Source organism: Anser brachyrhynchus, assembly GCF_964034855.1.
Source record: "Anser brachyrhynchus genome assembly, chromosome: 9".
Classification (NCBI taxonomy): Eukaryota; Metazoa; Chordata; class Aves; order Anseriformes; family Anatidae; genus Anser; species Anser brachyrhynchus.
In genome coordinates, this window is record NC_137703.1 from 23,806,862 (window position 1) to 23,828,063 (window position 21,202).

Genomic DNA, 21,202 nt, shown 5'->3' on the forward strand with positions numbered 1-21,202 from the left:
ACTTATAGTGGTCTATATGGTTAAGGCCACTGATTTTTGGCAGTCTTGATCATTTAAAATATTTTCAGACTTTATGTAGAATATGCCTGTTTTATCAAAGGTCCTTCCTTGCTTCAGACACTGATACTTCATTTCTCCTACCCCCCTTGATATTCAATACTCCCATTGCTGGCTGCTGATCTAGGAGCAGCAGTCACTCAAAGGGGCTGTGCTGGTGGAGAGCTTGGCTCTTACTCTGCCTTTACTTGTGACACCTCTTGATTGCTTGATCTCTCTCCCTGTTTCTTTACCTCAGATGATTGGCAGTGCTCAGGAAGATGTTCACCTTCTTCTCTCGTCCACTGTCACTAAAAGATTCCTTTAGTTTCAGAGAGATGTGTATTAAAAACAAACAAACAAAACCACCAAGTGTTTGTCTAGTTTCTCCTGATTGTTGCATTAAAGAACATTCAAAGCAGAAGCAATAGATGACTAGGTATTACAATTACCTCCCAACTCATTACACTTCCAGTACTAAAGGAGTGCTCTCTATCCCTGTAAACCAGGCAATTCCCGAAAGTGTGGTAATTGCTGAGGAGGAAGGGGCTGATGCAACTCCAGAACAGAGGCACACTAGGGCACTGCCGTTTTCCCTTTTAGTTTTGTGTAATCAAAAAATAACAGACAATTAAGATACTCAAGGAATATATGCCATTAATTCACTTGTTTTATTTTCACCCCTTCATTGAAACAAGGCCTGTGATTCCACAGGACTGTGGCAGAATCCTAGCACAGGGCTTTGTCATATTCTGACTGATAGATCACCCAGGGACTAAGGGAGAAAGTAATGGGTCGCTACAGCTATCCTTACACCCTGCAACGTGAATTTGGCTTTCTGATCCTGCCAATATATGTATTCCCTGGGAATTGTTCTGCTCCTCATTAGGACTTGGTCATTTCCAGCTATGAAGACATCCTTTCCATGCTCTGGGACTAGCATGCTTTGAATGCTTGTTTGCCCAGTGATGCCTCAGTGTTTTGGCTAGAGGAACGAGCAATGCTGTCATCCCAGTTAGCTGGGGAAGAAGCCTAGGTCTGATATTCACCTTTTTGTCACCCGATCAGATAAATCAGCTCAGAACAACTGAGACGCTGCCTGCTGGGCCGGGGCTTCTTTAAGAAGATCCAGGGTGTGTTTGGCATACTGGTGGTAGCACTGCAACGGGCAGTAGTTCAAGTGATCTTTTCTAGGAAAAGTGGTTTTGGGTGTCTGAAGCTAGCATATCTACATTTTTGTTCGCTTTTATAGCACATAAAATGGTAGTGAAAAGTTAAACTGTATTTGTAAAATTAAGGCAGGTCACAGGGATCCTGTTTGTGTGCGTGAACTGAACAGCAGCCCCTTCTGGCGTTACTCTTCCTCTGAAGCTGCAGCAAGCAGGTCTGATGTTTGTGCAGTATCATACCTGCTGTGAGAGGCTAACCAAGTGGCATTAACTGGTGCCAGTTCTTCCAATCACCATTTTGCTTCTCTGCAACGTTAGTCGTGCACATACATTAGTGCTTTTAGCTACCACTGTGTAGCTCTATGGGAAAAATAAAAATGCCTGCATGGGTGGATTTTCTTGTGTTTTGTTTTGTTTTGCTTTCTTTCCTGATGGAGTACAGTGTTGCAGGTTTTACAACATGCTACGTGAGGTCCTGAACAGAGTTTGCTAATGAACATGCATAAGACCAACTGATTATCCTAGCGTTAATTAGACCTCCACTTTCTCATTTGTTAATTGCAGGGTCAATTTGGGTAACTCAGCTGTTTAAACCTCCAATTTGCAGGGCATTTGCAGGACCCAGGGCAACCTAAACTTAAGTAGCTGAATGACAACACCTGCAGCTGCAGTATGCTCTTGTATGAGCATACAAGAAAAGCCCCTCCTATCATCAACATCCAAAGCTGTCCCAGAGCTGAAGGGAGGGATATGGTATGCAACTTGGGTTCACTTCTTTTTTTTTTTTTTTAAACCAAACAAATAAATAAAAAACTCCAACCAGTTACAGTAGGATAGGAGAAAGGCAGATGACAAAACAAACAAATAAATACCCAAACAAACAACAAAAGAAAAAAAATGAATCAAAAAAAAACCAAAAACAGGCAGTATGGGAGGGAATAATTAGGACTTGAGATAGTCTTCAAACAACAGTAGCTACAGAGAAGGTACATGGCCTGGTGTTCTCTCTGAAGGCCAAGCTGTGGCATCTCAAAGACAAACTTGTACAACTTTTAGAAATATTTCTGTACTCAGCTATGTTGATGGAGAGTCTGGCTTGTAAATGTTTTGATTTTGGTTAAAAAATATTACTAATATATCTAGAAGCGGGAAGCATTGTTACATTCATCTCTTGTAACATACTGTCTATGACACCTAGGGCATGCAATATTTGTCTGTTGAAGAATTTTGCCATTAAAAACGTTGAAGACAAGCAAAGAGTTTTCTCATCATACTACTTTAAAAATTAAGCTCCTGCTAGATTCAGGAAGTATTTTTTTAAATAGCAGCTAGAGGGAGGTACATATGAAATTTAAGCTTCCTAGTGTTTACCACTATACTGTTCATCTGTAAATGCATGAAAAAGGAAATGACAGTACTAAATAGCCTTCAGCTTAAATCTACCTCAGAAGGGCAATAATAGCAGAGGAAAGGTGCATGCCGTGAATTTCACTGCAGGGTCCCAAGACCCTGATCTATCTCTAGTTTATATGATCAGAAAGACACAGGCATAGGAGAAATGGTGGGTGTAAAGAGGGACAGAAGATAAGAGGGAAGGAATGAGGATGAGTTTTTTTGCAGGAGCTCGATGTGACAGTGGATGCCCTGGTTCTTTTAAAGGGGAACAAAAATGACAGCAGTAGAGAGGTCAGCCCTGGGAAGGGAAAGGGAAAGAAAGAAAGCAAGACACCCCTTCTACCCCTGGAGTGCTCTGCTGCCCTTCCGTGTTTCCCAGTAGTGTTATTTGTTCTGAGGTGCTGCTGGTCTTTCCAGGCCTCCCACTGCTCCCCATCAGAGCCTGTTCTGCAGAGCATCCTTGAGGCAGGAGAGGCCAGTTGTGCTGCCAAGTAACGAAATGCTGAGCAACCTGCTGCTGCCCCAACTCATCACAGGTCTCAGTTTATGCCCAGAGAGAGCTGTTTGCTGCCTGCTCCTGACGCTTTTCCTCTGAGCAAAGAAATGGGAGTTTGCCTCCTCTTGTCTCTGTGCTTGCTCTTCAGTGCCTGAGACAGCAATGAGTACCAGCTCATCTATTCTTCCTGGGAAGTGACTAACCTCCACTGCCTAGGAAATTCTGCATGTGATTTTGGTATTTATGTAAGCTGCTAGCACACTATTGCCTGTCCTCACATCTGAGAATAAGAAGGGCTGTTCAGTTGGGCACATATGGTTAAACGCAGAATTTTACTCCATAACTTATGTATGTGACTTTGAACTTCTGCAAATGTGATAATAAATTCACATTTCAGCAAAATATTTAAAAAATCTAGGGCCATGTTCATTCTCTGTTCCGCTAACTGAATCTGTTAAATGGATATTGCAGGTGCCCACGAGGCTACGTGCACTGTGCTTCAGCCAAGGCAGAGCAGACGTGGAACTCAAGCCCAAACAAGGTAAGCCATTGCTGTTTCGATCACATGCAACGTTGCAGATCTACTTCAATGTTGAACCTTATGCTTACAAACCAACTCCCAAATAACCAAGTGCTTCATTAATTATGCTTACCTCTTTTGAGGTTATGTTTTGCATAATTTTTTTGTCCATAAAATAAGATGGGTTGTCAGCAAATAAGAATAAAAAAAGAAAAAAGGATGTTCAAGCATTCCAACAGTGAGTTTATGCAAATCAGCTTTCAGAGTTTATCAGGCAGAACCTGAGGTAAAAATGCAAAGTCAAGGCCTTGTTAGTAAGAATATTTACATATGCATGTATTTCAACTGTGTTTATTGTCGCGTTAAAGTGAATTAAAACTGTTCATAAGATACATGACATCTCAGAAGATTTTGTTCCATACCTGTGACGGCCTGCAGTACTTTTCTCAGTAGCAGAATGACTGTCTGGGCTGACAGGGCTCAAAATCTTTCAGCCAGCTATTGCTAATGTATTTTCAGGCAGCAAGAAGTGTTCTGTTTGTGTCAAAGTTGAAGTAAGTGGATCAAGTAAAATAATTTAGAAAAAAAAAACACAACAAAAAACAAAAACTAAAAACTTAATTCAGGCTAATGATAAATAACCAAAGTTTTTATGAATTTTTAGTGTTTAATTTGTTTTCATCACCTTTTACATTTTTTTTAACTCTCCTAACTTTTCATTCCTTTAACTGAAAGTGTTAAAATGTCTACTAGATTGAAATCATAGTAAATTATCGGCAGGAAAATGTGAGATTAGTTCTGGCTGTGACAGGTTTAGAAGATTTAGCAGGGGGATTGTTATACCTGGAGGCACTGCAGGATGGAATTTTTCTTGCATCACTACTCTCAAAGATTAAAGAAGGAAATCCCATCACTTTGGGATACGTGCTGTTTTCCTCTTCGTATCAGGGTAATTGCTTGTAATCTGTATTATAGTCCAGGTTTGAACCAAAATCACAGTTCCTAAATTTGATAAAATTTCATCAGGGACAAAATTTTGTTTCTATTTCAGCTATATTAAAGGACAGTGGAAGCTATAGTGGTTTTTGTCTTTGTCATAGAGGTGAAAAAGTTGTCTGATTGAAATGCAGGGGATTTTTTTGGATGAGGCTGGAGAAAAGACATTTTACTTCCTTGTTGAAATAAGTATATTTTTCTTATTTAATTTAAGGTTTTAGAGGTTTTGTGAGATGTGCTAGGAGAACACGTAACATCAAAGTACTTTTCTCCTCAAAACATAATTTTTTTTTTCTTTTGAAACTGTTTGCTTGCTTAATTATCTTTTAAATTAAAATAATCCGTTATTAGTAGTTTATGCAGTCATTATTGAATCACAACAAGAGACCATACAGGATTCATCACATGCTGCTTTAATATGTCTCCATACCATAGATAAACTTTATTGCTGTGTTTGACTTTTGATCTTGTCCTTGCCAACTCACACCTATTATCTTTTTTTGTCATCTTTTGCTGCTTAGATAAATTTAGAACTTTTAAAGACTTCCCCCACGGGGAATTGCTGCCTCTTGTTGTGAGGTAATCCTGCACAGTGTTCCGATTTACACACAGCACTGATTTGTGGCATTTTTTCTGAAGAGAATACGACCCCTCAGATCAGATGAGGTGTGGCAATTGTGTTTGTTCCTCAGAATGCCTACCAGGATTAAGGGCTTAACTTGGATAGACAAGTCACTGTACTCAGGAATATTGGTGTAAATAATTCCAGGACTTGATTGCAGTTTTCTGCAATTTGTCCAAGCTACAGGAGCCTGCTGCCAGGGGTATCCATCTTGCTATCCAAGATAATTTGAGCTACTTTGGAGGGGAAATTTAAAATACAAACAAGTTAGCGTATCTCGTACTGAAACTTTATTTATAACAAAATACGTCATGAAAATATATCAGTTGCAAAGAAAGTAAGGCCTGCTAAAATTCCTGAAGCAATCACTCATATATATACATATACATAAACATAAATTTATAAACATATATAAATAAACCTCTAAAGATTACTGATCTGTATGTAGCAACAACTGAATGTTTGATTGTTGTCCCTGTATCCCCCTTGATTTTGCTCTAGAAGTATGTTCAAGAGTTTGCTATAATTGAAGTAAACGGTGCAAGAGTTTTCTACTCACGTGTGTTTAAGGAAACCATATAACACATTTGTTCAAACACATTTACTGTTTAATCTTTAACCTGTGAGCAAATGGAAAGCTGTTGGAGATCAGCAATGTTTTCTTATCTCAGTAAGCAAATGGTGTCAGTGCATAAATGGAATACTTCACAACAAGACAAATACTTCTTGGTACTTTTGATTTTTCAGCTTCTTAGAATCATAGAGATCAGGGGTTTGGAGTAGAATTGCCATGCTTGGTTCATACTGAGCTACCCTTAAGATTAGCATTATGCAAAATCGATTGAAAGGTGTACAACAGTCAGTCTATATCACAAGAACAGAAGAGTATTTTATACAGTATTTTCTGTAAAAGCCTGATCAAATATCCACAAATTACTTACTGCATAGTGAAGTCTATTTAAAACGTATGTTCTTTAGTGTCAAAGAACTTCAGCCGCTCAGCAGCCATCTCCATGGCAGACAGTAATTCTTTCTCAACCACCAAGTAACTTTATTCTCTACTAATAAGTAATGGCTTGCAGAAGCTATCTTTATATTACGGAGGAGGTCATCCACCCTTCAGAGTGCTGGAGGCTAAAGAACTAATGGTGTCTGAGAGGATATTGCAGCGTATAGAAATGACACTTGGCTCTACAGACTTTGGGTAAAAAAAAAAAAAAAAGGAAGAAAAAACAGCATTAAAACAGGTCAGAACTTGAAAGGGAACCAAAATGTAATGAGTTTCAAATTTCAGATGTCTGTATGAAATTGTTTCATACCTGTAGTACTCCACTGATCAAATTTCTACTGTTTTTTCTGTAGATAAGCAAACCTGGTTCTTAACTTAGGGACGGTGTTCCCACCATGAATTACATGACTCTTCAATGTTTATCTCTCTCATTCTGCTCAAATACTGATCAGGCTAAATCTTTTCAGTAGAACATTTCCTCACAATAGAAAAGCAAGTGTACAGAATGAATGGCACCTGTATTGTGGCCTAGTGGAGGGAGGGAAACAGAAAATGTATGTCACAAGCAAGACAAAACTTCAAATATTTTAGAAGACCTAGTGCAATATTTAAAGACAGGGTTTCAGGGACTTTTCCAGTAACAACTGTTTGGATTAAGTGAAGAAACAGGTAAGTGAAAAAGAGTCCACAGTTTTGGACAGTGCCCATGTATAAACCCAGTTCTTGGAAATTTTCTTGTGCACTCTTTCCACCCTGTTGCAGGCTTTGGATTATACTGTCATTTAAGCAGTAGAACTGAATACTTGGGGAAAAAGCAGATGTTCTGTTTAATGGTACAGATATTGACACTCAGGAAAGTTTTGAGACTGATCTTCTGTTAAAAATAATAAAATGAGATAAACTTGCTGGATCAGCAGCAAGACAGAAGCAAAAGCAGAAACCTTGAAGTGAAATAAAATCAATTAATCATAATGGCCATTTTATATTTTTAAACACTGTGGAAGTTATTGGCCCAAGTGCTTTTTCTATCAATGTCTCTTTGCGTATGTTCAGCACACTGAAGAGTGTGCATCTCAGACCATCTTTCAAGCTGCAATAGAAGGTAAGCTGCATGAAACCCAATCAGTTGACTGGCGAGCAGCTGCTGTTTTAAGAAGAAAGCTTGGAGAAATCAGAAGACAGCAAATGAATAGTGAAGTGGAAAAAAATGTATGATTTTTTTTAGTATTTTCAGTCACGGTTCTCAAGAACCTGTGTGTTTTCTGAACAGCAAGAAAATGATGGATCAACTGACAAAAACTAGATCTCAGAAAGTCTCCTTTGCTGAATTATAAAATGTAGTATTTTACTAGGCCATTTTCAACTCTATTGAATTTTCCATACCATTGCCATTGTTTCCCCTAAGAAACAGCTTAATTATTTTTTAGCCAGTCTGCATCCCAATCTTTAAATATTGTTGCCTTTCTGTGAAACAAAATCAAAAGACACCCACTGTGTTCAATCTTTTGGTCACCATGAGCTTGGGCTAAAAACCAACCCAGCTGCATTTAAATACACAAGTCACTGAAGTTAGAAATGAAAAGTTATCTGAGACAGGTCTGATTGATTTTATTTATTTTTATACTAGTGTCAGAGACTTCTTAAAACATCTTGAATTCCCTGTACACTTCCATGCTAATAGATGGATATTGTAAGGTAGAAGTAGTAAAAGATCTTTGTAGTTCAAAACACATTGCATTTTTACTCTCAGTCACCACGTGATTATGGACTTGCATGAATCAATGTCATTCACAGGTATGGCAATACGTTCAGCCACTCATCTGAAGTTATGGTGCCATATAGGACAGGTTCACTGTGCAGGAGAGCATACATTTCTGTGAACAAATCTGCATATTTACAAGCTTTGTTTTTATCCTTCCTTGAAAACAAAGTGGGAATGGAGATGGCATCACAGAAGAGGAGTCAGTCCTTCAAACGTAAATGGAGTTGGATGCAGGGTAGTCTTGCAGTGGTATTGCAGTATAAGGGTAAAACAAGCAACTTACGCTTCGTGTCATAAGAGGAGGGAGACCCAGTGTATGTATGTACAGTGAGTATTGTCAAAGTAATTGTAGTATGAAGGTCAGCATGGCGCTGTTTGAACGCCAAGAGCAAAGGCGGTATTGCACCTGTCTTTCCCACTGTGCAACCTCTTCTCCTTGGGGTGAGGCTTGGTGAGAGCTTGAGCTCTAGGGAGACAGTCAGAACATGTTAGAATACTACTTAGACTTTTGTCTGCAACATACATTAGCATGAGAAAAGCTTGGGAAACACTAAACTCTACCAGGGTAGTGCAAATCTTCATTGTTTAACCCTCCCACAGTCTTCTCTTTCCTCTCCATCCTCAGCTAGTAGCGACCCATGACAGACAAAGCAGTAAGAGGCATCTTCTTCAACAAGTCACCCCTTCTGTAACTCTTTCCCCCTTCACTTTCCCTCCTTTGAATGGCATCAAATACAGGCTATTTTTTCTAGGACACTTCTCGATACTTTCCTGTTCTGACTTGTCACACCTAAAAACAATGTCTTTAATTCACAATTTAGGAGATCTTTCCTATATTTATAGTATTTCCTAGCCACCTACTATTATCTAGGGTCTGCAGATAGATTCAGTCACTTTTTTTTTTTTTTTTTTTTTAATACTGCTAGGTGGGAATCTAGTGCACGCGATGGTTTAACACAGCGCCTGACTGAAGACTGACATTATTTCCTGTTCCATGTAAGAGTTACCCAGTCTGTAGCTCTGTGGGCAGTCTCCAGAGTCCCTGTGCTCAAAAATAGAGTAAATAGTCCTTGGATGAGGAGGCATGCTCCTTCCCATGAAGTACAGGGGGATCAGCACAAATACTATTAAAACCCAAGGGCCAATGTAGTAGTGAGAACTGTTTTACTGTGTTGTGGGCAGGGAGCTTAGACCCCCTGGATCAGAGCAATTCATCATTGTTTGGGCCAAACTCCCTGCAGCCTCCTGTGCCATTAAATGGTTGTGTGAGATTAATGGGGTCCTTCCAGACCGATCAGGGGAAATATTACCTTCATACTGCAAGAAGAGTTCACGCGAAATTTTAGATGCCATTCATTTTTTAATCTCAACAGATTCTGTGTGTGAACTGTAGGATTAAATAGACACGGGCTGTGTTCAGATGCAGTATGTGTATCAGTGCAGTTGCATATGTTAGTATACCCTAGTAACATTTTACTTAGTAAAAACTTATTTGGGCAATTTGGTGAGTTATTTTTGGGTGTAAGAGACTCACAATAGTATTGAATTTCTTTATATTCATGGGCTATATGTAATTAAAAATATAAAATGACTTAAAAATGAATGTGTTTGCATAAAGAACTCAATTAAGGGATTATTTTTTTTTTTTAATGTGTTTTTACCTCATGGTTAATGAATAAGTGCCTTCATATCTGTCATGATTAGGACAAGCTGCCTTTTTGCCAATGACTGTATGCTAGAAATCTTTACCAAATATTTTCTAGATTTGATGCTGCCTGTAAAGTCTCTTCCCTCCACAAGATAAAGAAAAATCAGTGAAGCATATAATGAGATCAGAAAAGGCTATGATAAAATTCATATATTTTGGGCAAACCCTTACATTTGTCTCAGGAATTTCCCACTTTGTGTTATTTCTAGTGTTTTGCCATTTCATAACTTATAACCTGTATTCCTGTTACAGGTCTGGGTGAATCCCCAGCTTCTTATTAGAAAGCAAGCAAACAAAAAACAATAGAATTTTGTATTATTTCTGCAAAATACCTGGATATCCTTTCCTTTAATATGACCACAAAACTTCATAAGCTTCAATAATATTTATGCTTTAATGACTAGAACTACTAGAAAAATACATTTAGGTGGTAAACTTAAATTTTCCATGTCTAATTCAGACTACTTTGAGCATCAGGCTTCTGCAAGATGAGGATAAATTACCTACCTTGCTTTAAGTGACCCTGGCAATAATCATCCCAACCTCAAAAAATCCATTATCAACTTTTAATCCATGTGGAAGATAAAGAGCATATAACTGAATGTTGTGCTAAAACATTTTGTACAATCTTTTTGTTTGGCCCTCTGCAGAGCTTGCTGGTGACAGTTTTTTTTCTTTTTTTTTTTTTTTTTTTTTTGTGTAGATGTGTGTTTTGCTTTTATTGCATCCCAACCTGTCCACTGACTTGCAAGAATAACCGATTTTCCTGCCTGAAAACGTGTTGGTGTGGGTACTGATACCATTGCCATTTACAAGCACATAACTGTAGGGATTGTACTAATGCATTTAAGAAAGACGCTTTTATTTCTTGTACAGTACATGAACTTATTTGCAGATTCTTTCCCTCTGCACTTCTGTAAAGCACAGTTAAAACTACATGTAAGCTAAGCCAAAAGACTTTCTGTGTCTGGTGGCGTCAAAAGATGAGCAGAGAATTTCATGGAAGGCTGAAGGGGAGCCAGAACTCCTGCTTCTGATGTCATTCAGCATAGAGTGTTTTGTTATTATGATATTTAACTGCAATTTGTAGTATATGCTTTAGTAGTCTATATTATCAATATTGTTTAGTATAGAGTATCTATAAGATTATATAGTCTGCTGTTTACAAGTTATATTGATAACAAAAGCAATGAGAGAAGGACCGAGATCTTTGTATTTATTTAGTTACTATCCTGAAAGTCTCCTCCTTCATACTGAGGAAAGTATTCTGTCACGTCTTGTGGCTGTGTGTGACATTTAAACATTGGAAAGAAATTGGTTGCATTGAGAGCAGAGTGAGAACATTTGGGGATGATATCGACATGTACAGAAGTCATGGCCACTTGCATTTCTTCTTTTTCTATGATATCTGGTATTTTCATTTCATAAGCTTTTTTTGCCTCTCTTCTGAGGGAGGTGCAGTTTGATCTGTAGAGGTGCCCACTGTCTTCTGATCGACTGCAGCACGCAATATCCTAGCCCCAGTCAGGCAGTGCAGGGGGAAGCATGGGGAATAAGGGCAGGTGAAGACTTGGGACATGCAGATCTCTGTGCATTAACACTGCTTGAGAAACTGTTAGTAACTGAGCATGAGACGGATTAGGCTTCAATTCAGTTGCAAATGCCTGTCAACAATGAGAACCAAGCCACCTCTCTGCACCTTGCTTGGCACATGTAGAACATTTCTGTGAGCTGGTGCTGCAGGTCTCACAATGCCCCCCCGTGCAAATGGAGCTGTTGTCCCTGACTCTGGTCATTTCTGCGCTGACATGCTGTTACAGAAAGGAAATGATGACCAAAAATGATTTCTTTTCCCTTCTTTTCTTTTGGCTAGTGGGCCGACAAATCAATTATTCCCACAGCTCTAATTACAGTTCACAGAATGTATATTTTTCAGACAATAAAGTTCTTGCCTCAGCCATCAGTTCCCTTTGGGCTTAGCCTTTCAAAGTGAAATTGCAGTTGTTTGTTCTTTCAAAGCTTTCAAGTTGTTTGCCAAAGTATGAAATGACTGGAAAGCAGTAACGAATAAGGGAGCCTTCTGCCTTTTACTCAGTCCACTGACATAAAGAAATTTTGGTTCCTGTGTAATCACTGTACATAATTACAAAAATGAGGTTTCACTGCTTTGTTGGATTGCTCAGCTCTAGAACTCATTTCCCTGATGCAGCCGTACAGCAGGCTGGATGCTGTGGTTGGTAGGATGGGGATGCTGCTGGAATAACTTGTTCTCCAAAGCAGAGAGGAAATCTAGCTGTTTGGTGCCCGTGTTGCAAGATCAGCCTGTCCTTGGTGTGAGGCACAACCCAGTTGGAGCGTTACTTGCAGCAGGGCTGTCAGCAGGGCAGAGGGCCCCTGAACTTGTTTCCTGGGCTGAGCAATGAGGAGGTGGCAGGAGGAGAAAGCACCATGGTGAATCTTCACCGCACAGAGATTCCTGGGTCTGTTGTGGGCATGAGAGACACCCATGGTGCAAGCAACGCTGGAGTGCACTGTGGCTGTTTCTGTTAATAGCCCCCTTCTCCAGTCTTTCTGGTTAAAAGTTTCTAGAACGCTGTCACAAATAATTAGGATTCAAAGGTTGGTAGTGGCTTCCACTTAACTAGTTCTGTAAATGCTTTTTAAAGAGATGACTGATGGGATATTTTCCAAACACAAAGAAGAGTGAGGAAGAACGTCCCTAACCTGGAGTGGAGCCCCCCTGCCGGCCTCACCGGCCCCAGTGTGGGCCTGCAGCCCGGAGCACCAGCAGCGGCTGGGGGCTGGAGGAGGCGGCCGAGGCCGGGGTCAGGGCCTGGCCACGAGAGAGTCCCCTGTTGTTCCTGGAGGTGTTCGTCAGTTAAAGTACATCCCAGTGTATCTGGTGGTGTACCCAAAACTCAGCTGTGTGTGTGGAAGGGTAGGCTGAGCCTTAATTACTGTTGCTACTTAAACAAGTCAAACGTCACTACAATTACAACATGTGGAGAGAAGGGTGGGAATTCATTGTCCACCACACAGCTGATTTTGTATACAGCATTTGAACTAACAAAGGATTCATATTTTCTATCACATATGCTTCTCAAGATTTTTTTTTTTTTAAGAATGTGGGTATCTCACTGTATAGTTTCTGTACCTGTAACTGTCTTCCCACTGTTTCTGTGTTGTGTGTGTATTTTAATGAAGAAGCATCAGTTTAGAAAGCACTCTAGTATTATTTTATAACTTTTCTTCTGCCATGTTTTTGAGGTATTTGTGATATAACTAGCTACCTAGCAATCATTAATTTCAATGACTGTGGGATGTTGCAATCTTCTCCATCCTTTTCTTATAGGTAAATACAGATGTTACAATAACCTTTCCGTATTTATGAGCAGCCCTGCCAATACCCTCAAAATCAGAGTTGGCTGATCTAAGTTAGCAACATCTCTTAACGACTTTTTAAAATGCAATAAAATTTGTGCTGAGTACTGAAAAAATAAAGTTCATCATCTCAGGTATTTCAGATTGATTTAGATAGGTGAAAGTAAGTTTAAAAATACACAAAGGAATTCAGCAACATGGATATGCAGTATTATTAAGAAAATAACTGTCATTGTATATGCACAGGTAAGTGCCAATGCAATTCTTTTTCTAAAATGACATGTGAAAATAAAAGCTTTTGTAAATGTTCTTTGGCTGCTGTACCATTTTCCTGCTAAGTAGTTTTTTGATTAGATTTATTCAGTTAGGTATTGGGACTGTAGTTTATTTAAATAACCCTGCTGATCTAATATATTTGCGTTTCTCCATTCTCTCTATTTGACTATCTCAGGCAACCTCATGGGCATTAATCAATTAAACTCCATAACCCCGAAACTGTTAACAAGGGATTAGTATTCCTGTTTTATTACTGTAGGCTGAAATTAGAGCAAGGAGAGGAAGTGTGTGTTGCAGTTGGTAATCAAACATTTATTGTGTTTCTGGAAGGTATTTGCAGACTTTGATGAGAGTGCTGAACAAATATAGATACAGTAGAGCGGGGAAATTTAGTGGCTTAATAATGACTGAACATTAAGAGAGTGACAGAACCAGGGATAGAATTTAGAAATTCTGACTCAGGTTGGCTGTGTTTAAACTTTTTGTGGGTTTGGGGCATTATTCTGATTGGTAAGTCAGGTGTTAATCTCTGGATAGCAACTTGCAACCAAAGAATTCTCTTTTTGATTAAAATCCATTAAGAAAGATTGTTGGGAAGAGGTTGTAGAAACAAATCTTCTCTGACAGCCTTTTAGTATTAAATTTCTTGAATGCATATGGAAAAAGAAAAGGAGATTATGACTTCCCATGGAAATGGTTTGGATCCCTAAGTGATATGGATATATGTTACCTTAAATTCTGTGGTACTATATGTGTTAATGTCATTAATACCCCTCCTCTGTATATACTGACATTTTTGTACAGTTTTGGTGTAGTATTGTCTTGCAGGTAATTTGTAACCAGAACCTTATGGGTAAATAAATGGGCTGTTTTTTTCTGATAACAGATGCTCAGTTGTGTCAAGTTATTGGCACTGACCTGCCTTATGCTGTGGAAATCCTCAACTCTGTTTATGCACAGTGAAGTATAACTCCCTTATCTGACTAGTGCAGGTTTAGCCAGGAGAATAATGACATGCTTCTGTAAAATAGCCTTTTCCTTTTTCTTTCCTTTTAGAAAGGTCTGTCTTTTTGATGTTTAGAAGTCACATTTTATTGATGTTGATACCCAGAGTCTATTCTGTGCGCTACATATGTGAGGGGGGCTGAGAAGACATGAAGGTATGGTTACCGTACATTCATGGGACAGGTCCACTGGAAGTCATGTTGCTGCATCCATTACAAAACCTAGGAATCTGAGTGAGAAAGACATGGCTTACTATGCAGATAAACCTTGCAACCATATGCAAAGAGCTCCTGTGTTCATGGAGAATGTCACTCAGAATGTCCCATCCATTTTAACAGCAAGACTGCAGTCTGCAGCCTGGCAGGCATCAGGAAGGGTTCAGGACTGTCACAGAATGTTATTTCCTTGGTAATGAAGGAATACATTGGATCATCCAGGCAGACAAACCTCAGCACCAGGGGCTTAGGAATTCTTTCCTACCAGTCTTATAAAATAAATATGGTTTGGGACATGTACGCAGTTGCCTTCAGTTGCAGATGCAGAACTATTTACATTAAAAAGAAAATGACAACAACAACCAAACAAAACCCTTAAGTATAAAACTACTAAGGATTACCATACACCTATAATTTTGATGGTTGCAAGATACCTGAACTGCTTAGCTGGTTACACAGCATTTATACACCTCTGCATCTCTGCAAGTCAGGCCCTTGCTCACTTGGTTGCCCATTCTATTTCTTGTTGCTTGGCAATAGAAATAATTGTCTTTTGCTACCTCACAGAGTGACTACAAGGGAAAATAGATCAAAATGTTGTGCTGTCATTCCTCAGTAGCTTTGCAAGCATTTTGATTGTAGGAATATTTCAGAAGCATAACACCTGCTAGCTGCGCTGCAGTGTTCTTTTTTGGCCTTATTGAGAGTTAAGGCTTTGTAATAATACGCCTCAAACAGAGACCGCTGCAACTTTTTCAACACAGCAAATGTTTCCACTTTCTTGCCAGATCTAGCGCAGAGCTGTTGCTGTTCATGTTTACTGATGTGCTGACAAAGGGTCTACTGTACTTTGAAGGCATTCTTATTTTCAGTTTTTCATGGTAGGATGCGCTTTTCTTCTTTATAAAAAGTACAGTGTATATACTGATATCCTCCCTGCTTATGTTTGATGAATGAAGTCACTGGAAAAGTAGGGTTGTTTATGTTAGTTTTTATATGAAATTTGAATGTACATGTGATAATGGCGCTTTTTTTATGCTTTTAATTGATGACAAAACAGAATCCTGTCAACTGTCTCTAAATCTGCTTAGTAAAACAAAACCATGTGGTAAACCTTAATATAGTGGAAAAATTAGAATAAAATGTATTTGAAAGGAGATAAAATCTCTGTGTCGCCTAAACAGACATTCCTGAGCTTTTGCCATCTACCTGACTTCACAGTAGTTTTTCATGTCTGTTCACAGTAAATACTTAGCCACTCTTGTGTTCTAAAAATAAGCTGTAAGTAAAGATTATCACTGATCTAATATCACATCATTCTTTCTAGTCATGAATCAGATTGGTCAAGAGAACCAGTATTTCACTCCAGAAATTCTGTAAGGACATCCTACATCAGTCACTTGACATTTTTCTGTGAATAACATTAATTAATAGCTGCATATATAAGGATTTATATGCTTATCAACTTATGATGAGGGCATTTTTTACAAAAAAAAAAAAATCCAAACACAGTATGGTGAAAATTGAAAGATGCTTTAAATGCTTTAAAGAATAAGCATTTCTAAACATGCTTACTTAAGAAATGGTTATCTTGTAAACTTCTCTGATGATCTTTGGCATTAAAAATATAAAAGGCAAACAAAAATCCCAAACTGACAATGACTACCACTGGTAGCCGTGAAGGGGAAATAATTTTTTGTATCAGTGCAACAGTCAATGGTCCAGAATACATCATCAACTGAGCTGGAAACAATTAACTACAAAGTTCATAATGTTCTAAATTATGCTATAATACTGCAAGGCATAGTGACATGCAAATGTCACTAAACAAATGAAATAATTACTCAGGTATGCAAAAACAATATTATTTTTAGAAAGAAGGCATCACCTCAGGCCCTAATAATTATAGTGTTCTGTATCAAGTTGCTCTGGAAAGTAATGTCTGAGACTGTAATGGTTTTCTTCCTAAACAAAATGGAATTAATTATCTATAGGCTCTGCAAAGCAAAAAAGGTTGTTCTGAAAAAAAATAACTAACAATAATCTTGGCTTAGAACAATAAAACAGCAGAACTGTTGAAAATTGAGTCCAATATACATGTACGCAAGTCTACAGAAACTGCATTTGTGTTCGATTATTGCTGCTACCAGCATCGTGAGTTGCAGTCTGACTTCACCCGGTTCTGCAGAATGCTCTGTATTGCTTCTTTTGATAGCTGTTCTCTTGTAGTCCTATCTGTTAGATTTTAAAGCTTCCAATGAAAAAAAATAATGTACAGTGTCAAGTGAGTAATTCAGAAGAGTTTCAGAAAGGTTCAGTGTGGTGAAATGGAATATTAATATTTTTTTTAAACTTAGTCTTAGAATTTAGAAATAGTTTTATGTCCTCTAGCCTGAGAACAAAAGTATTATGTAGCTTGTCTACCAACCAGCTAGGTCTTATGAGGCTAGATGAGCAATCTCAAGTCATGTAAATTAAGAGAAGAGGCAGAGAGTCCTGGCACTTATATTTTTAATTTTTCTTCTCACTATTTCTACAGCTTCTTTAGTAAGTACAGTGAAATCTGGAGTCGTGGAGACACAAAGGTCAGGTCTACACACCTGCTACACACCTGGATAATCTGTAATGTCTGCCTAGACTGGTCAAAAGCTGGGACGCTCAGCAGTTCCTCCATTGCAGAGAGCTTTGAGAAAGCATCTCAGGGTTATAAATGGATTGTTGCCCAACATTGATGAAAATACTGTTCCATTTTAATTTCCAGTCCTGCAGCCATTGCCAGCTGTATTTAGTGATAAACATATGACAAATGTCATTAGCTTCAGTGCAAATATTTGTGTTTAAGATGAAGTCCAAGCCAGAGTAATTATAAGATCAAGGCTTTATAGCAATACACTTTTAAAAATAATTATATATATACACACACACATATATAAATACAACCTGAGATTTCCCTGGTAATCTGAATTGCTTCAAAGCTGATCAGATACTCTGGGAGCAATTTTACAAACAGTCAAAGATGCTGTTTACTTCATATGTAAATCGTGTTGCGTATCTTGGGGGGGAGGTTAAAAATGCCTCTTTAGATTTCATTTTATTGCTAAAATTGTTCAAAGTGGGGTTTTGACAAATGGAAACTGTCACACAGAGAGTACTTTATAGACTTTAGCATTAGCCTCTTGATAACACCTGTAAGCACTGTTCACTCTTACGTACATAACATTGTTTTGAATTTTTCTTGAAACCTCTCTGCACAGCTGTTAAGATTGATTTTGGGCAGGATGCAAGCCCGTAATGTTAGCCTGTATGTTAGCAGCAAAGTAATGCTGAGCTAGAGCTACTGTATGTGGCCTGGAAGTTCTCAGTTATCTTGAAGTCTGTGCACTCTACAGTGTGTAGCCACTGAAGTTAACAATACCAAACTCCATTTTTCACCAGAAATAGGTTTATTGCATAACTAAATTATTGATATCATCCATCCCATACAAAAATGAAGCAAAACAAATGTACATGCTTCAAATTCCATGCTTAATCAATGCTACAAAATTCTCCAGGGCAGAAAACTGGTATCTGCTATAGAGCATGGGTATGGTTGTGTGTACAGAAGTGAGGGGGCAAAATTGATGCAAACTCTAACCACACTGTTAACTGGAAAGCTTAACGGGATGCAGATTTAGAAGGGCAGATGCTGTGTCACTTTTTTTTTTTTTTTTTTTTTTGTACTGGGCAATGTTTGTCCCCAACCATTGCTACCAGGATTCTAGTGCATACCAGTGCAGTCAGTCTCCTGTGTATCTCTCCAATGGGCTTTGTCAACTCATCTACCAGTTAAGTGGCAATCTGGATGTCATGCTGCAAAAATACTACGTTTAGGATCTGATTGTGCAGGTTTTGGGGGGACCTTCATTGATCCTTGGAGCATTTTATTGCAATACCTTGGAATACCTCTTCTGACAGTAGGATATAAACCATGCAAAAGATTTGTTTTTGTTTACTACAAAGATAGTCAGCCTACTCTTTTATCCCATGTTGTGATAAGGATCATATAAAACCCTGGTACTGATGCTCTCTTGGCAGTGACGCTGAATAGAAAGGTTTCCTTGTGTTTACTGACAGATTTTTAAACTTTGGTAAGCTATTGCCTATATATAAAGTTGAAATGGAACTAATAGAAAAAATTCATATATATGAGGCAGTTACAGGTTTGCACACTGTGCTGAGACTTGTATGTGGGACGCATTTGTTGCTACTGGTTTTTAATGCATTTTCAATTCTGTTTTTCTCTGTCGAATAAAACAGATGTCTTCATTATATGTGCATTATATTTATTGTTTAAATGCGACATCATTTGGGAGATCTGTCTTTTATCTGAATCAAAACTGCTTTAGTGAATATATAAAACTAAAGATAAATATCTCTCTTCTTGGCTACTAACTCACGATAATATCAAGGTCAGAAAATCTTCATATATTTTCCCCTCCAGATCCTGATTTGAATTACAGTTCCAATTGTTTCTGCATAACATGTCCTCTAGGTACTTACAGTGAAGCTTGAATTTGAGTGTACGATGAAGAAATATATGGAAGTGAATGCAGAATTTATGTCAATTGTCTTCAAAATAGTTACCTTCCCACAAGCACTGAATTGGATGCCGGGCTTCTTAATAATTAAAAAAAGTGCTGTCTGTACTGTGAGTTCTTAAATTAGTGTTCCCTAAATTGAGCTTTTTTTAACTGATGCAAAGAATGTATTACTGGATCCAGCCTCTAAAGCAAGCCCGAAGGATTTAATCGTATATATTTTCAAACTGGTAATGTTGTGATTGTAATGACCTCAAAATAATGCAGTGAGTTTCAGGAGAGCTGGAACATTGCAAACACAAGATGTGTTTCATGTGGTTCAGCCTCAAATTCCTAGAATAGAAGTATATTCAATTCCACGAAAAAGAAGTTTTTGCTTGATCTCACTTCATAGAAACCAGACTTTCTGCAGGAGAATATTATTGGGGCATCTCAGAATCAGTCTGTCAGTCTGTCTTGTTGAGGTCCTGGATCACAATCCACTCATTTACTACATCTCCCATTTAAGAATACACGTTGGGGCTCTCATCTGGGGTTTATTTATTAGATTTCTTCTTAGATTCCACAGGACAACAAGGTCTTCCATTTTAAGGTTATTTTAACTATTGATTTTTGGAATGTCTATTGGTAGACATTTAGTATTTCTACAACAAACCCACATGGTGAAGCAGAATAAATCCTTTGACCTTAGTTGGAGATTATGATTGTATGGCAGCCTTCTCCACCTTCCACCTCTGAACTGATTTGGAGAAAAAAAAGAAAAGAAAAAAAAGACTTCAAACATGAGTTTAAAGATATGGCTTTATCAGCTACTTGAAACTTGATTTTTATTTTTTACTGAAGTAGATGAATGTGTCATTGTGATGGCTATTGCCATCAAGAGGGTGAATTTAAGATTTTTTTGGTTTCTTATATCAGCTGCTTTGCTTGTTCTAGGTACACAGCTAATTTGATAGCAGGCAAGGAACTGGCAAGTACAGCTACATATGTTGAGTATAATTCTAATGCCAGATTAATTATGGTAGGAAAAACTTGCATATGACTATAAAGCATACTGCATATTGATGCTGCTTAGAGCATTTTCCCTATAGAAACTAAATGAGCACTGCAGCTGGCATATCATACTGTAAATTAATTTAAGGTATAATTTGTGAAACACTTTCAGATAATTATTTCGTCTAAATTAGCATGTTTGCAAAGCATTAATTTTACTATCCATGAGGGAAAAGTATGCAAAAATACAATATTTAGCTGTATATATTGAATCTTCATTTGTTTTGTCTTTTAGATTTTTTAAATACCTAATGAAAAAACCTATACTGTGTATATTATTCTAAAAGAAAATAGGTTATTTAAAATACCTTAAAATAAATGATTATGTGATATCTCAGATAATGTGCTTTTATAGTGCTGCTTCCTTTATTGTTGGTTCTGCTCTTTTGTCAGTATCAACTTGCTAATGTAGATGTATGGGGTGGATTTATATATTTTATTAAATGGCCAGTAGGACCATGTAGCAAGTAGTGTTTAAATCTTTTAAAATTCATATTATTTTCTTGATTTTTTTTTAAACTTGTCAAATAGAGGTTGCATATTTTTTGAGTAAGCTTTTTGCTGCCTATTTATGTGCTGAGTCTGTGAAGTGCTTGTGTGTGACTTCTGCAAACTGTCCCCACTGGACACATTTGATTAAATCATACTAACTTGACCTTTTGGCAGGCACTCTGATTCAGATGGCCTACTTAGAGCTTGTTTTGAAACTAAATCTAGAAACTACTCCATCTTCTCTCATCCTAATTGTGTTCATTAAAGTGATAGATTGTCAAGGAAGACGCAAAAAGAAAAGATTTTGCTTTCTGAAACTGTACCGGCTAAGGCAGTTATGTCCCTAAACAGAATATGGGATTACTGTCTCCCAGGGAACACATCATTTAAAAATTGGTTTAAATGTAAAACTGGTGAGATCTTTTTTTTTTTTTCTTTTTTTTTTTCCCCTACCTGCTGTTAACATCCAATCTGATACTCTTTGAAGTAT

General features: G+C 37.9%; 1 long non-coding RNA gene across 12 annotated transcripts in view; it reads left to right on the forward strand.

Annotated features, from left to right (window-relative positions):
• Positions 1-21,202, forward strand: part of LOC308199612 — a 289,413-nt gene that overhangs the window by 129,065 nt on the left and 139,146 nt on the right. For 9 of the 12 annotated variants that reach the window (XR_013954731.1, XR_013954732.1, XR_013954733.1 and 6 more), the window contains exon 5: positions 3,568-3,637. This is a non-coding gene — a long non-coding RNA (uncharacterized lncRNA). Of the gene's footprint in view, positions 1-1,812; positions 1,959-3,017; positions 3,137-3,567; positions 3,638-17,129; positions 19,892-21,202 lie in introns of those variants that run through there. The other 3 variants (XR_013954736.1, XR_013954737.1, XR_013954742.1) reach the window with 3 other exon arrangements.